Below are 16,728 nucleotides of genomic sequence, written 5' to 3'. Positions count from 1 at the left end.
GGGTGAAATTAGAAATGTTCTCAGCTTATTTTTCTAGTTAAGGATATGTTTAATATGCTTAGGACTTTTATGAGTCCTTACTATTTAGGTATATTCATCAGCCAAAAAGATGATGTTATATTTTCTATCTCCTTCTACAGATAAGATTGTTCTTAATTATCACCACTTTTAAAAATACGGTTAATCTTAAATGATTTCAAAATAAAAAGTTATTACTAAGAAAAGACTGTGGTTACCTTGGGCAGATTTCTTCTTACTTAATTATTAGCAAAAATAGAATTAATATAGTCCTAAAACAGCACAGTAAAAGTATACTGTATTCTGTTCCATGTAAAAGCAAATGGTTCCTTCTTGTCCTCTATCTTAGGGTAGAAAAGAAGGCATCATGAAGGCAATATAAAGTTCAATCATTGCATCTTGTTCTTCTCCAGCTTGCTGAACTTTCTTTACTACAATAATGGAGCTCATCCAGCAGTAAGTTAATAGGTCCCACTTACTGTTTTCATGGCCAAATTGAGCAAATGTGTAAAGTTAGTGTCTATTAAGGCCCATGTATTCACTGTTTTTTAAATTAAAAGTGCTATTTACTATTGTTTATTGAAAGCCTGCACTATTTAAAATTTATCACACCTCTCAGCTTTGGCAAATCCAGAGATTCCCATTTAGCACCACCAATTAAAACAGGAAAAGGGACACATTTTTTTGGACCTCATCACCTGGATGATAGCTGAGAAGCTTCTCATTCATGATATTCATTTTAATTAAATATGTAGATATTGAAGTAATCAACAGAGTCTTGTTAGCAATATTATTTTTATTGATCTTTTCCCTCTTTTCTGCGGCATCCCCAAATTCCATAGACTAACTTTAAGCCCTTCTCCAAATATTTGGGAATTTCTTTGCAATGAGTCTGTGTCCACAAGTCTCATTTGTGCTGCTTTAGCTCCCTCTATTGGCTTAGTGATTTTCACCAGAGCCGCAAACAAAAGCCAAGGTCTGTCTAGTTTTATACTCCTTTGGGGAAAAAAAAAAATCTTTGCTCCATTTTAAGTTTGTGAGCCAGATCCAGAGGGATAAAGGCCATGCTGCATGCATTTCTTCCTGTTACACATCTTGTGTCCTTAGCTATCTCAAACTGCCGATGCTCTGTCCATCAGTCCAACACCAATACCATCTTGGTCCCTTCATCTCTACTGGGTCTGGAGTAATGTCATTACTCCTGCTTCTGCCTCCAATCTACAAAGTGACATGACCAAACGTCAATACCAAACTTGGACTGATGAAAAAACTAGACTCAGATACCATTTGGATAAATCAAATAATGTTGCAGTCAGGATAAACAATAGAAGTATCTAGGGCAGGCACAGGTACAAGTTTTCAGATCCCCAAATACTCATACAGGGGAGTACATAGTTGGGCTCAAAATATCCTTGTGACTGAGCATCCCAGGAGGATGAAATGCCCTCCTCCAGTTTTATGATATTGGGGAATTCTGCACACTAAGAATTCTGCAGTAGGCCAGCAACCACTTCTCTGGATCTGATGTACTACAACAATCTCAGCAACATGCACTATATGCATAACTGTAGAGCACGGTGCGGTATGACACGCTCAGGCATGAACTTGGTTTCCAGTCCCTCACAGCTAATGTTGTCAGTTTCACTCAAACTATAGACCTACAACAAGCGATGGTCACTCAGGTATCTCTGAATCATATTAACAGCCCTTTCGATTAGCCATGGAATCTACTTTACAGTCTTCAGAGACTTCTACTTGGAAAAGGCCTATACCCTCCCCTGCTTTCCTCAGCTTCATAGCCTTTACCTCATTGACCTGGGCATAATTGGCTCGCCAGGACAACCCCGGGGGTTCTCTCTAAGCCTGCAGAGACGCCCACTATCTATCACACGGGGCTTTCCTCCAACTTATAAAGGGCCTTTAGAGCTCCCAGTTATATAGGCAGACCCCCTGTGGCTCACATTTGCTTTTCTTTCCTCTTTGTCCTATGGGTCATAATACAATGCTAGATAAGATCTATACCGTGTGTGACATAAAGATTGCCCCTGCAGTGGTCCCATTTCCTGTATCCCCAGCCCTGCAAAGGAGGACAGACCTGTGTGAGTCATTGCACTAGGGCCCGAGGGAAGAGAAGTTATTAAAACTTTTTAGAAGGAAGACATATCTTCCCTCTGCCCACATCCAAGTTTCTGCATCGAGTACGGTAGTGATGTGACTTTGGGCAAATTATTTAACCTCTCTATGTCTTAGTTTCTAAAATAAAGATAACAGGGACATCTGTGTGGCTCAGTCAGTCGAGCATCTGACCCTTGATTTTGGCTCAGGTCATGATCTCAGAGTTGTGAGATGGAGCCTCACATGGGGCTCCATGCAGAGACAAGTCTGCTTGAGATTCTCTCTCTCCTTCTGCCCCTCCCACTCATGCTCTCTCTCTCAAATAAAATAAATCTTTAAAATAAAGATAACAGATTGCAAATCTGTTGTGAGGATTAAGCAAGAGAATGTTTGAGACACTGAAACTTAGAAAGCACAAACAAAATGCAGCTACATCATCATTATCACCATCATCATCACCAAGTCTGGTTCTGGCCTAGCCAGGAGAACTCACCTGGCTGCTTTACAGAAACCTTGCAATCTGGCTTGCCTCCATATGTTTGAGTGGAAGAATGGAATGTTAAACTTTAAGAAGAGTGATCCAAATTAATTTCATTTTTCTCTTCACATTTTCAAAAATCTTCTTTAGAAGAGCATTGCATGGATTCCAGAGCACTGGAACTTGAAATTTCTAGTTCCATCTCTGCTAGTAGCTATTTATAGGACTTTTGGCTTCTCAAAGCCTCAGTTTTCTTAGCTGGAGAATGGGAATTTATACATACTTTGCAAGATTGTTCAAAGAACTGATGAGGTAAGGTACACAAAGTTCTTCATATGGTATCTGGTATATTGCAGGAGAGCCACAAATGCTCATGTGCCTTCCACCCACTTGGCTCTGGGCTTCAACACCTTTATTTGTTTTGGGTTTTTTTTTTTTTAAATATTTTATTTATTTATTTGAGAGAGAGGGAGAGTGAGTGGGAGAAGCAGACTCCCTCCTGAGCAGGGAGCCCAACAAGGGGCTCGGATCCCAGGTCCCTGAGATCATGACCTGAGCCCAAGGCAGACGCTTAACCAACTGAACCACCCAGGTGCCCCATTAACACCTTTATTTGTAAAACAAAGGAATTGGAGAAGTAGTTTTCCTCAAAGTTTTTTCGCCTCTAATATCCTGTGATTCTCATGACACTCTCTTGTGGTACATAATGGAAGTCCCCAAATCACAGAAAAGGAACTGGGAGAGAGGTTTCCCATAGAAGCTTTCAAAGCCCTTGCCTCTTATCCGCATGGTGCTAAATTCTCTTTCCCTACCCTTTTGGGTTGCCTCACACTGTAATCAGGGAGCTTCCTAATTTCCGTTGATAAACTCTATAGCTCTCCTGTACCTCTTGAAACTTGAAAGTATTTATGTATTGTCCTGGCATCATTGTATAACACACTCTTTTAAAAAAATTTGTACAGCAGGGGTGCCTGGGTGGCTCAGTCGGTTAAGCGGCTGCCTTTGGCTCAGGTCATGATCCCGGGGTCCTGGGATTGAGCCCTGTGTCGGGCTCCCTGCTCAGTGGAGAGTCTGCTTCTCCCTCTCCCTCTGCCTGCCTCTCTGCCTACTTATGCTCTCTATCAAATAAATAAATAAATAAAATCTTAAAAAAAAAATTTGTGGGGGGGGCGGAGCAAGATGGCAGAGGAGTAGGAGACCTGGATTTTGTCTGGTCTCAGGAATTCAGCTGAATAGGGATCAAACCATTCTGAACACCTACAAACTCAACAGGAGATCGAAGAGAAGAATAGCAACAACTCTCTGAACAGAAAAGCGACCACTTACTGGAAGGTAGGACGTGCAGAGAAGTGAATCCAAGGCGGTATTTGGGAGGATAGATGGCGGGGGAGGGGGCCTCCGTTGGCTGCTTCTGGCAAGTGATAGAGCCGCGGAGCACAAGATCGGAACTTTTAGTAGTCGGCTCCGCTGAGGGACGTCGCTCCAGTGGCTAAGTGGGGTGTGGAACCCTCACGGGACAGTGTGGTCTCAGGACCCTTGGGGTCACAGAAAGACTGGGGGTGCCTGAGTGCGGCAGAGCTCCCAGGTATCGGAGCGGGGAAGCCGGCCGCAGAGACGGAGCCGAGGCGCGGGCTCTCAGCTTGGGGTTGCCATAAACCGTGATCTGCGGTACAGTCAGGCCACTGCTCCTCCAGCAGGGACCCAACAAGTGGCAGATCCGGAGAGACTCCCCTTCCTCCCCCAGGAGGAGCAGCGCAGGAGCGCACCGCAGGGATCTGCTGGGTTTGGAGACTCCACACCAAGTCAGGTGCCAGAGATAGAAACACTCAGTCACAGGCCGGGTGAGCACGGAGTGTGACCGGAGACTGGGGACACAGGAGTGACTGACTGCTTTTCTCTGGGGGCGCACTGAGGAGTGGGGCCCCAAGTTCTTGGCTCCTCCGGGTGGAGATTGGGAGGCCACCATTTTCACTCTTGTCCTCCAAAGCTGTACTGAAAGTTTGCAGGGAACAAAAGCTCCCGAGAGCAAACCCGAGCAGATTGCTTAGCCTGGACCGACAAGGGCAGGGCAATTCCACCTCCGTCAAAGACATTTGGGAACCACAACAACAGGTCCCTCCCCCAGAAGATCAGCACGAACAGCCAGCCAAGACCAAGTTTACCGATCAATGAGAACGGGAGAACTCCAGCGCTAAGGGAATACTGCACATAGAATTCATGGCTTTTTTACCATGATTCATTAGTTTTTCAAAGTTAATTTTTTAACTGTTTTTTTTGAATTTTTTTTTCCTTTTTCAACCATCTTATCAATCCCTTTTTGAAAAAAAAATTTTTTATTTTTCATTTTTAGAGTCATATTCTATCCCTTCATAGTAGATACCCTTATTTTTGGCATATATATATATATATATATATATATATATATATATATATATAAGTTGTTCTCTCTTTAAAATCTTGAGATACAGTTTCTTCTAACAGATCAAAATATACCCTAAATCACTAGTGTATGGCTTTGTTCTAGTCTCCTGCCTGATCACATTCTCTCCCTTTTTTTTTTTTAAATCTTCTTCTTTCTTTTTTCGAACAACTTCTTATCAATTCCTTTTATAAAATCTTTTATACTTTTCATCTTTACAGTCATCTTCCATCCCTTCATTGTATCAACCCTTATTTTGTACATATATAAGTCTTTCTTTCTTTAAAATTTTAGGAGGCACTTTCTTCTAACAGACCAAAATACACCCAAAATCTAGTGTGTGGCACTGATCTATGCACCAGCCTGATCATATTTGATCATATTCTGTTTTTTTTGTTTTGTTCTGTTTTTGTGTGTTTTTATCTTTTTCTTTTTCTTTTTCTTTTGTTTTTCTCTCTTTCTTTTTTCTTTCTTTCCCTTTCTTTTCCCCTGGTTTCAGGTCTTTTCTGATTTGTTCAGAGTATATTTGCTGGGGACGTTGTTAACCTCTTAGCATTTTGTTCTCTCATTCATCTATTCTCCTCTGGACAAAATGACAAGATGAAAAAAATCACCTCAGCAAAAAGAACAAGAGGTAGTACCGTCAGCCAGGGACCTACTCAATACGGACATTAGTACAATGTCGGACCTAGAGTTCAGAATCATGATTTGAAAGATACTAGCTGGACTTGAAAAAAGCATGGAAGTTATTAGAGAAACCCTTCCTGGAGAAATAAAAGAACTAAAATCTAACCAAATCGAAATCAAAAAGGCTATTAATGAAGTGCAATCAAAAATGGGGGCACTAACTGCTAGGATAAATGAGGCAGAAGAGAGAATCAGCGATATAGAAGACCAAATGATGGAAAATAAAGAAGCTGAGAAAAAGAGAGATAAACTACTGGATCATGAGGGCAGAATTTGAGAGATAAGCAATACGATAAGACGAAACAACATTAGAATAATTGGGATCCCAGAAGAAGAAAGAGAGGGGCAGAAGGTATATTGGAGCAAATTATAGCAGAGAACTTCCCTAATGTGGAGAAGGAAACAGGCATCAAAATCCAGGAGGCACAGAGAACCCCTCTCAAAATCAATAAAAATAGGTCAACACCCCAACATCTAATAGTAAAACTTACGAGTCTCAGAGACAAAGAGAAAATCTTGAAAGCAGCTCGGGAGAAGAGATATGTAACCTATAATGGTAGAAACATTAGATTGGCAACAGACCTATCCACAGAGACCCAGCAGGCCAGAAAGGACTGGCATGATATCTTCAGAGCACTAAATAAGAAAAATATGCAGCCAAGAATACTATATCCAGCTAGGCTGTCATTGAAAATTGAAGGAGAGATAAAAAGCTTCCAGGACCAACAAAAACTAAAGGAATTTAAAAACACAAAACCAGCCCTTCAAGAAATATCGAAAGGGGTCCCCTAAGCAAAGAGAGAGCCTAAAAGCAGCATAGACCAGAAAGGAACACAGACAATATACAGTAACAGTCACCTTACAGGCAATAAAATGGCACTAAATTCATACCTTTCAATAGTTACCCTGAATGTAAATGGGCTAAATGCCCCAATCAAAAGTCACAGGCTATCAGATTGGATTAAAAAACAAGACCCATCGATATGCTGTCTGCAAGAGACTCATTTTAGACCCAAAGACACCCCCACATTGAAGTGAGGGGGTCGAAAACCATTTACCATGCTAATGGACACCAAAAGAAAGCTGGGGTGGCAATCCTTCTATCAGACAAATTAGATTTTAAAACAAAACTGTAATAAGAGATGAGGAAGGACACTATATCCTACTTAAAGGGTCTATCCAACAAGAAGACCTAACAATTGTAAATATCTATGCCCCTAACATGGGAGCAGCCAATTATATAAGGCAATTAATAACAAAAGCAAAGAAACACATTGACAACAATACAATAATAGTGGGGGACTTTAACACCCCCTGACTGAAATGGACAGATCATCTAAGCAAAAGATCAACAAGGAAATAAAGACTTTAAATGACACACTGGACCCAATGGACTTCACAGACATATTCAGAACATTCCATCCCAAAGCAACGGAATACACATTCTTCTCTAGTGCCCATGGAACATTCTCCAGAATAGATCACATCCTAGGTCACAAATCAGGTCTCAACCGCTACCAAAAGATTGGGATCATTCCCTGCATATTTTCAGACCACAGTGCTTTGAAACTAGAACTCAATCACATGAGGAAAGTCGGAAAGAACTCAAATACATGGAGGCTAAAGAGCATCCTACTAAAGAATGAATGGGTCAACCAGGAAATTAAAGAAGAATTAAAAAAATTCATGGAAACCAATGAAAATGAAAACACAACTGTTCAAAATCTTTGGGATGCAGCAAAGGCAGTCCTGAGAGGAAAGTATATAGCAATACAAGCCTTTCTCAAGAACAAGAAAGGTCTCAAATACACAACCTAACCCTACACCTAAAGGAGCTAGAGAAAGAACAGCAAATAAAGCCTAAACCCAGCAGGATAAGAGAAATAATAAAGATCAGAGCAGAAATCAATGAAATAGAAACCAAAAGAACAGGAGAACAGATCAACGAAACTAGGAGCTTGTTCTTTGAAAGAATTAACAAGATTGATAAAGCCCTGGCCAGACTTATCCAACAGAAAAGAGAAATGACCCAAATCAACAAAATCATGAATGAAAGAGCAGAGATCACAACCAACACCAAAGAAATACAAACAATTATAAGAACATATTATGAGCAACTCTATGCCAGCAAATTAGATAACCTGGAAGAAATGGATGCATTCCTAGAGATGTATCAACTACCAAAATTGAACCAGGAAGGAATAGAAAACCTGAACAGACCTATAACCACTAAAGAAATTGAAGCAGTCATCAAAAATCTCCTAACAAACAAAAGCCCGGGGCCAGATGGCTTCCCAGGGGAATTCTACTAAACATTTCAAGAAGAATTAATACCTATTCTCCTGAAACTGTTCCAAAAAAATAGAAATGGAAGGAAAACTTCCAAACTCATTTTACGAGGCCACCATTACCTTGATCCCAAAACCGAACAAAGACCCCATCAAAAAGGAGAATTCCAGACCAATATCCTTGATGCACATGGATGCAAAAATTCTCACCAAAATACTAGCCAATAGGATTCAACAGTACATTAAAAGGATTATTCACCACGACCAAGTGGGATTTATCTCTGGGCTGCAAGGCTGGTTCAACATCCGCAAATCCATCAACGTGATACAATACATTAACAAAAGAAAGAACAAGAATCATATGATCCTCTCAATAGATGCAGAAAAAGCATTTGACAAAGTACAGCATCCTTTCTTGATCAAAACTCTTCAGAGTATAGGGATAGAGGGTACATACCTCAAGATCATAAAAGCCATCTATGAAAAACCTACAGCGAATATCATTCTCAATGGGGAAAAGCTGAGAGCTTTCCCCTAAGGTCAGGAATGCGGCAGGGATGTCCACTCTCACCACTGCTATTCAACATAGTATTAGAAGTCCTAGCCACAGCAATCAGACAACAAAAAGAAATCAAAGGCATCCAAATCGGCAAAGAGGAAGTCAAACTCTCACTCTTTGCAGATGATATGATACTGTATGTGGAAAACCCAAAAGTCTCCACCCCAAAACTGCTAGAACTCATACAGGAATTCAGTAAAGTAGCAGGATATAAAATCAATGCACAGACATCAGTGGCATTCCTATACACCAACAACAAGACAGAAGAGAGACAAATCAAGGAGTCGATCCCATTTACAATTGCACCCAAAACTATAAGATACCGAGGAATAAATCTAACCAAAGAGGCAAAGGATCTGTACTCAGAAAACTATAAAATAGTCATGAAAGAAATTGAGGAAGACACGAAGAAATGGAAAAACGTTCCATGCTCATGGACTGGAAGAACAAACATTGTGAAGATGTCAATGCTACCTAGAGCAATCTACACAGTCAATGCAATCCCCATCAAAATACCATCCACTTCTTTCAAAGAAATGGAACAAATAATCCTAAAATTTGTACGGAACCAGAAGAGACCCCGAATAGCCAGAGGAATGTCGAAAAAGAAAAGCAAAGCTGGCGGCATCACAATTCCGGACTTTCACCTCTATTACAAAGCTGTCATCATCAAGACAGTATGGTACTGGCACAAAAACAGACACATCGATCAATGGAACAGAATAGAGAGCCCAGGAATGGACCCTCAACTCTATGGTCAACTCACCTTTGACAAAGCAGGAAAGAATGTCCAATGGATAAAAGACAGTCTCTTCAACAAATGGTGTTGGGAAAATTGGACAGCCACATGCAGAAGAATGAAACGGGACCATTTCCTTACACCACACACAAAAATAGACTCCAAATCGTTGAAAGACCTAAACGTGAGACAGGAGTCCATCAAAATCCTAAAGGAGGGCGCCTGGGTGGCTCAGTTGGTTAAGCGACTGCCTTCGGCTCAGGTCATGATCCCAGAGTCCCGAGATCGAGTCCCACATCAGGATCCCTGCTCAGCAAGGAGCCTGCTTCTCCCTCTGACCCTTCCCCTTCTCATGTACTCTCTCTCTCTCATTCTCGCTCTCTCAAATAAATAAATAAATCTTAAAAAAAAAAAAATCCTAAAGGAGAACACAGGCAGCAACCTCTTCGACCTCAGCCACAGCAACTTCTTCCTAGAAACATCACCAAAGGCAAGGGAAGCCAGGGCAAAAATGAACTATTGGGATTTCATCAAGATAAAAAGCTTTTGCACGGCAAAAGAAACAGTCCACAAAACCAAAAGACAACCAACAGAATGGGAGAAAATATTTGCAAATGACATATCAGATAAAGGGCTAGTATCCAAAACATATAAAGAACTTATCCAACTCAACACCCAAAGAACAAATAATCCAATCTAGAAATGGGCAGAAGACATGAACAGACATTTTTCCAAAGAAGACATCCAAATGGCCAACAGACACATGAAAAAGTGCTCAACATCGCTCGGCATCAGGGAAATCCAAATCAAAACCTCAATGAGATACCACCTCACACCAGTCAGAATGGCTAAAGTTAACAAGTCAGGAAACGACAGATGTTGGCGGGGATGCGGAGAAAGGGGAACCCTCCTACACTGTTGGTGGGAACGCAAGCTGGTGCAACCACTCTGGAAAACAGTATGGACGTTCCTCAAACAGTTGAAAATAGAGCTACCATACGATCCAGCAATTGCACTACTGGGTATTTACCCCAAAGATACAAATATAGGGATCCAAAGGGGTACATGCACCCCAATGTTTATAGCAGCAATGTCCACAATAGCCAAACTGTGGAAAGAGCCAAGATGTCCATCGACAGATGAATGGATAAAGAAGAGGTGATATATATACACAAGGGAATATTATGCAGCCATCAAAAGGAATGAGATCTTGCCATTTGCAACGACATGGATGGAAATGGAGGGTGTTATGTTGAGTGAAAGAAGTCAATCAGAGAAAGACATGTGTCATATGGCCTCACTGATATGAGGAATTCTTAATCTCAGGAAACAAACTGAGGGTTGCTGGAGTGGTGGGGGGTGGGAGGGATGGGGTGGCTGGGTGATGGACATTGGGGAGGGTATGTGCTATGGCGAGTGCTGTGAATTGTGCAAGACTGTTGAATCACAGACCTGTACCTCTGAAACAAATAATGCAATATATGTTAAGGAAAAAAAAAGCAGCAGCAGCTAGCAGGAGGGGAAGAATGAAGGGGGGAAATCAGAGGGGGAGACCAACCATAAGAGACGATGGACTCTGAAAAACAAACTGAGAGTTCTAGAGGGGAAGGGGGTGGGGGTCGGGTTAGCCTCGTGATGGGTATTAAAGAGGGCATGTTCTGCGTGGAGCACTGGGTGTTATGCACAAACAATGAATCATAGAACACTACATCCAAAACTAATGATGTAATGTATGGTGATTAACATAACAATAACAGATTAAAAAAAAAAATTTGTGCAGCATTTTGTATCCAAGCCATGAAGGCCATGACCTGATTTGCTTCCCAGAACTAATCCATAGGCAATCTTTCTCATCTTGGTCTATACCATTTCCTTCCACTCAGTTACTCAATTAAAAACTGAGGTGTCATTCTCAAGCCCTCACTTACCCTCACACCTACATCCAAGCCATTAAACAAATCTTGCTGATTCTACCTTCCAGACCCACCAACACTCTCCATTCCCACTGCTGTGACACTGGAACCAGCCACCGCCATTTTTGTTGGAGGACTACTATAGCAGCCTCCTCAGTCTCCAAGCTTCCTCCTTTGCTCACCTACAATTTATTACTGTAACAAGCTTTTAAAGAATGTGAACCAAATTATGTTATTTCCCTGCTTGATGTCCTTCAACTTGCTCTTCTTTGGTTCAAGGCCCTGCATGATCTGGCCATTACTTATTTTTCCACCTTCATCTCATACCATCCTCTCTATCTCCCATGCTCTAGCCAATCTGGATCTTTCTGTTCCTTGAACACCCCAAGCTTATTTCTGTTTTAAGACTCTTATTCTAGCTGTTCCCTTTGCCTGAAATGCTCTGTTTCTTGATCTTCCTTTGGCTGGTTTTCTTGGCATTCAGATCTAGGGGCAAATATCACCTTCTTAGGGAGGCCATTCTATACACTCCAATCTAAAGTATCCACTCATATTTAAACTTTAATTTTCTATCTCTCCCATTAAAATATATGCTCCTTGAATTCAGGATTCTGGCTTATTTTCTTTGCTGCTATAGCCACAGAGCTTGAAACTATGCGTGGCATAGAGTAGCTGCTCAAATAATTGAGTGGATGAATTCCAATTCATTCTGCCTTAGCTTTGCATCAATATTTAGTATCTCACACCACTAGAGGGCAATAAATCACCTAATTGGAATGAGGAAATCTTTTACATCACCTTCCCAGATGAACTTAATTGATTTTAATCATTATTGTGACAGACATTAAGAAAAACACTCCCACTCCAAAAAAGAAGTAGGGGGGAGATCCTCTAGATTTTCCAACCAGCCACCAGGTACAAGCCCAGGAGAAAAAGTTTATTCCAGAGTTACAAATAGTGAAATAATTTTAAAAAGACTTCCTGTTTAAAGATGTTATTAAGGTTTTAAAAATATTATATAAAATGAGAAAATATTAACTTCAATGATATTAAATTATTTGGACAGTCAGGGGGTGGCGCCTGGGTAGCTCAGGCAATTAAGGGTCCGACTCTTGATTTCCACTCAGGTCATGATGTCTGGGTTGTGAGATTGAGTTCTGCGTTGGGTTACAAGCTGGGCCTGGAGCCTGTTTAATATTCTCTCCCTCTCTCTCTGCCCCTTCCCCCCCTCCATCTCTTAAAAAACAACAATATTTAGACAGTCAGGGGAAATTAAACAATATCATATTTTCTCCATCTTTTACACACACACACACACACACACACACACACAGATATATATTCCTTGGTCACTATTCTTATTTTTGCTTTTAAAAGTTTGAATCCTGGTCAGTCTCCTGGGAGTGGAGAATCTGAAAGGGATTTTCTTTTTTCTATTTTTGTATTTAATTCCATCTCAGTCTGAGCTTTTACTTCTACCTCTCTTAAAGCAACATGATTATGTCTAGGCTGTACCATCCAGCACTAAGACATCAGATGTTTCCATTGACAGGCCTGCCTAGCTTGAGGGACTAAAGTCCAATCATAATAAGGACAAGGTTTGTTACTTGAGCCTGCTGCAGTGCCTGTCGTTTAAGGCAAAGAGAACAACGTGGAAATCACACACACAGATGTCTGTCCTCAAGACAAGAAGGACACACTATTCCCGGTGAACTCAAGGTGGCAGTGTAGAGATACTAGAAATGAACTCTCCCCGCTAAGGTCAAACTATTCTGTGAAGGACTTCTGTGATGGTTGCTTGGCTGTAAGGACAGTTTCCAAAACCACACTGGTTCAGTCGCCATGACAGCTGGAAGACTGTACTGGAATTTATGGAGTTTCTAGTTGCCTTGTTTCTGGAGGTGAGAAATGACTTATAGAGGGGAAGCCCGAGCCTGTACAGGAAAAACTTAATTTTTTTTTTTTTTATTGTTGCTGATGTGGGGCTTACTGTGGCAGAAAAGGCTTCCCACGTGTCAGTGCTAAGGGCTCTGAGAGCTGGGGGTGGTCAGACAAGGCTGGGACCTATGCATTTCCAGGGATCCACTGCAGGAGGGGAGTGGCCTAGATTTTTCTAGTCGCTCAACAACAATGAGAATGGTTTAGGGCACCCATCATATGTATTGGAGGGAGGGAATAATCAAGATCAGCTTGCTGGCTTCTTGACATTCTCTTGAGGGGGCAGAAGCTCCTGAATCCTCAGGTCTGTGGGGCCCTATTGCCACTAACTCAGTAAGAAGAATTCAAAAAGCATGAGAATGAGTCTCATGTGGCCTTCTTAGCTGAGGGGAGAGAATGTTATCTCCTACTCCCATGTTCTAATTTTCCACCACAAAAGACACATTCACACATCCATTTGGCAAACACTCACTGGTTGAGCGCATACAAAAGAGTTACTAGATTCAAGAAGTCAAATGGAAATAAAGAATTAAGTTATGAGAGGAAGAAACTCAAAGGAAGTTATGAGAGGAAGAAACTCAAAGGAAGAACATGACGCTTCTAGTAAGAGGGAATGAAGTAATAGTTCATGGAGTAGTGATTTTGGTCTTAAAGGATGAGTAGGATTTTAGTTTGATGGAGTTGGGTGATGAAAGGGAGGGCACTCCAAAACCAAAAGGACAAAGAAAGCCAAGGCGTGAAGGTCAGATAATTCAGAGTGTGTTGGTTACAGACAAAGTACAGCCAAAGTATGGGAAGTAGTAGGTGAGAAGGCTTTCAAGCAGTATTTCTCAGCCCAGGGAGATTTTTTCCATTCAGGGGACATTTAGCAACATCTGGAGACAGTTTTGGTCGTCCCAACCGTGTGGGGGTATGCTACTGGCATCTAATGGGTAGAAGGCAGGGATGCTGCGATGCACAGGACAGCCCCCACAACGAAACTTGTCCCGCCCAAAATGTCAGTGATACCAATATTAGGAAAACCTCATTTTTAAGGAAGGTGGGTCTTGGTCACAGAAGACATTAAATGTCAGATGAAGAGCATGGAAGTTATTTGGTAGGCAAAGAGAGATGCGGAGGGTTGTTATGTGGGAGAATAAGTTTATCAGTAGTATGATTTATGGGAGTCACAGGGATAAAAACATTCACAGCCTTTCCCTTCCCTTATCCTTTAAAGTTTGCACTGCTTGGCTAACCACCTTTGCTGTACTTGAGGGTAACATGTAGAGATGCAGGGTTGGAGAAACCTGGAAAAGCTAAATTAATCTTCCTATGTAAGAACATGAAAACTCCAAGAGGAGAAAAGGTCCAGAAGGTGGGGACTGAGGGAGGCCATAGAGAAGAGGGAGGGAGGGAGGGAGGAAAAGAATCAGCACAGGTGGAAATAATGAGGACGGCACACTGAATTATGGGAGGTGCTGAGATAAAAGGCTTGCTTCTGTCTTTGGTGAGCTTACAATTTCCTAACACAGATGGTGCATAACCAAGTCTCTGGTACTCACAGGAAAAGAGCATGTATTTTTTCACAAGACTGTCATTTCTCAGAGCTTTCACTGATGTATAAAATCTTCAACTCCAGAGGAAAAATCATCTGGGGCTGTTTTTCTTGTGGGTTTTTCTTACATTGAACATGAAGTAACAAACTGACAAAATCCATCCAAGTCTAGTATTAAATTATCTCTGACTTTTGGACTGGAGTTGGATTTGACAGATGACTAAATACAGTCTTGTTAGAGGTGAGTCATCATAAATTTGGCCAATGGGAAGCAGCAGTGGAGACACATATTAAGTCTGCAAGAATATCAGTTCTTCATGTCACAGTCAGTTGCTCTGGTCTATGTTCCTCTGCCAACTTCCAGTGGCTAATAAGGTTTTGGCCCAGCAGTGGAAGCAATGGTGCCAATGACAAAGATAAACAAGGTTCTCTGCCAGGATCAAAACCTGAAATCTCTCTGGTAATTGCAACCTGACATGTGCATGGCGCCAGGATCATGGGTCATCTCCACCATTGCCATTTGCTATCTGCCATGGCCCCAGGGACTTCTTACTATAGGATGGCTGCTCCATTATCATGAATATGCCAAGGCAGAATGGTCATGTTCTTCTTGTAACTTCTCAGGGCTAATGGAGTTGGAAATGAATGGATATTAGGAAGGACACCCACAGAGCTCAGCCTTTCTCCATAGTGATCAATCAGGGATGAAGTCCATGCACCAAAGAAAGAAAAGCTTTTGAGGTGGAGAGAAAATGTTGCTTGTCTTTTTTTAGTTGGAAATGTTCTGTATCATATAAAAATGTTTTTGATTGCTACTTACAACAAGCGAAATAATGATGGTTTATTATTTTATTGCATGACAAGAAGTCCTATGTGGATGGATTTTGTAGTTACAACTTCTCTGTGATGCATCAGGGACACAGGTTATTTCCCTCATTTCTGTTCCTCACTCTTAGCATGCTGGCTTTTCTGTTTTTGCTTGTTGCTTCATGTGGTGCCAGTTACTTCTGCCCCTTCTACCAGGAAAGAAGAAACTTTTCCCACTACTTATTATGGGCCAGGACTGGGAAAATGAATGTCTGTCTAAGAGGAAGAAGATTGTTGTGAATGGTTTCTATCAGCCATGATTCATCTCCAAGGGTGAGGCCATTTTGTTATCACAAACAACAATGGGGTTCCATTAGCAAGACAGGAGGAGAACTATTGGGTAGACAACTAAGCATCTGTCATAACCCCTTGCTATGTCAGACTCCAAGTGTGGTGTGAGATGGAAATACAGCGGGCTCCACCACTCTGTGCATGTTCTCACAGCTGCCTTCTCCTTCCCTCTCTCCTCTGAACTGACCTCTCCTTGCATGCACAGATTTCTAGTAAATTCCTGCTCATCCTTAAGATCCTACCGAATCGTCTTCATGAGACCTTCCTGGACCTATGTCCCAGTGTTAGGCATGTCCATCCTGGCTACCACAACAAACTCAACCCTGCCATATATCATGCTGAATTGTGGCTGTCTCTTATCTTTGTTTGCCACCAGATTGGGTTCCATGAGGAGTCCTATTTATATATGTCATATTCATATTCCCAAGATAGAGCACAGAGTGAATCAATGAGAACTCAAAAAAGAGTTTTGGTCCATGCTGTAATCCCTTAAGAAATGGTGTTTCTGGATAAAACACACACAGCAAACCTCATTATTTGGATTGTTAAGAGACTATACCTTTCAAGGAAGAAGGGCTCTGTCTCAAATTGAAGATGATCCTGTCTTTTCTACATTTGACTGCTGGCTTCTAGTACCAGCAGGCACTTCACTATCCCTTTACTTACTCCCCAGCTCCCCAAATGTATGTGGTGGAGTGAGACTGCTCTTCCATGGTCCATCTCTGGGAAGGCAGTGTTTCACTGGGAAAAGAGCCTGAGATTTAGACATTTGCATCTTGGCTTGGCCATCATTATGTTCTACTAAAGAGCAACACATGTTTAGCCTGTTAACTAAGTTACCAGTTTGCTGACTGGTAGCATGTGATAATAATAGTTTCATAG

Source organism: Eumetopias jubatus, unplaced genomic scaffold, assembly GCF_037043125.1.
Source record: "Eumetopias jubatus isolate StellerSeaLion01/CBP00866 unplaced genomic scaffold, mEumJub1_p1.0 scaffold_7, whole genome shotgun sequence".
Classification (NCBI taxonomy): domain Eukaryota; kingdom Metazoa; phylum Chordata; class Mammalia; order Carnivora; family Otariidae; genus Eumetopias; species Eumetopias jubatus.
Note: the sequence above shows the minus strand (reverse complement) of the source record.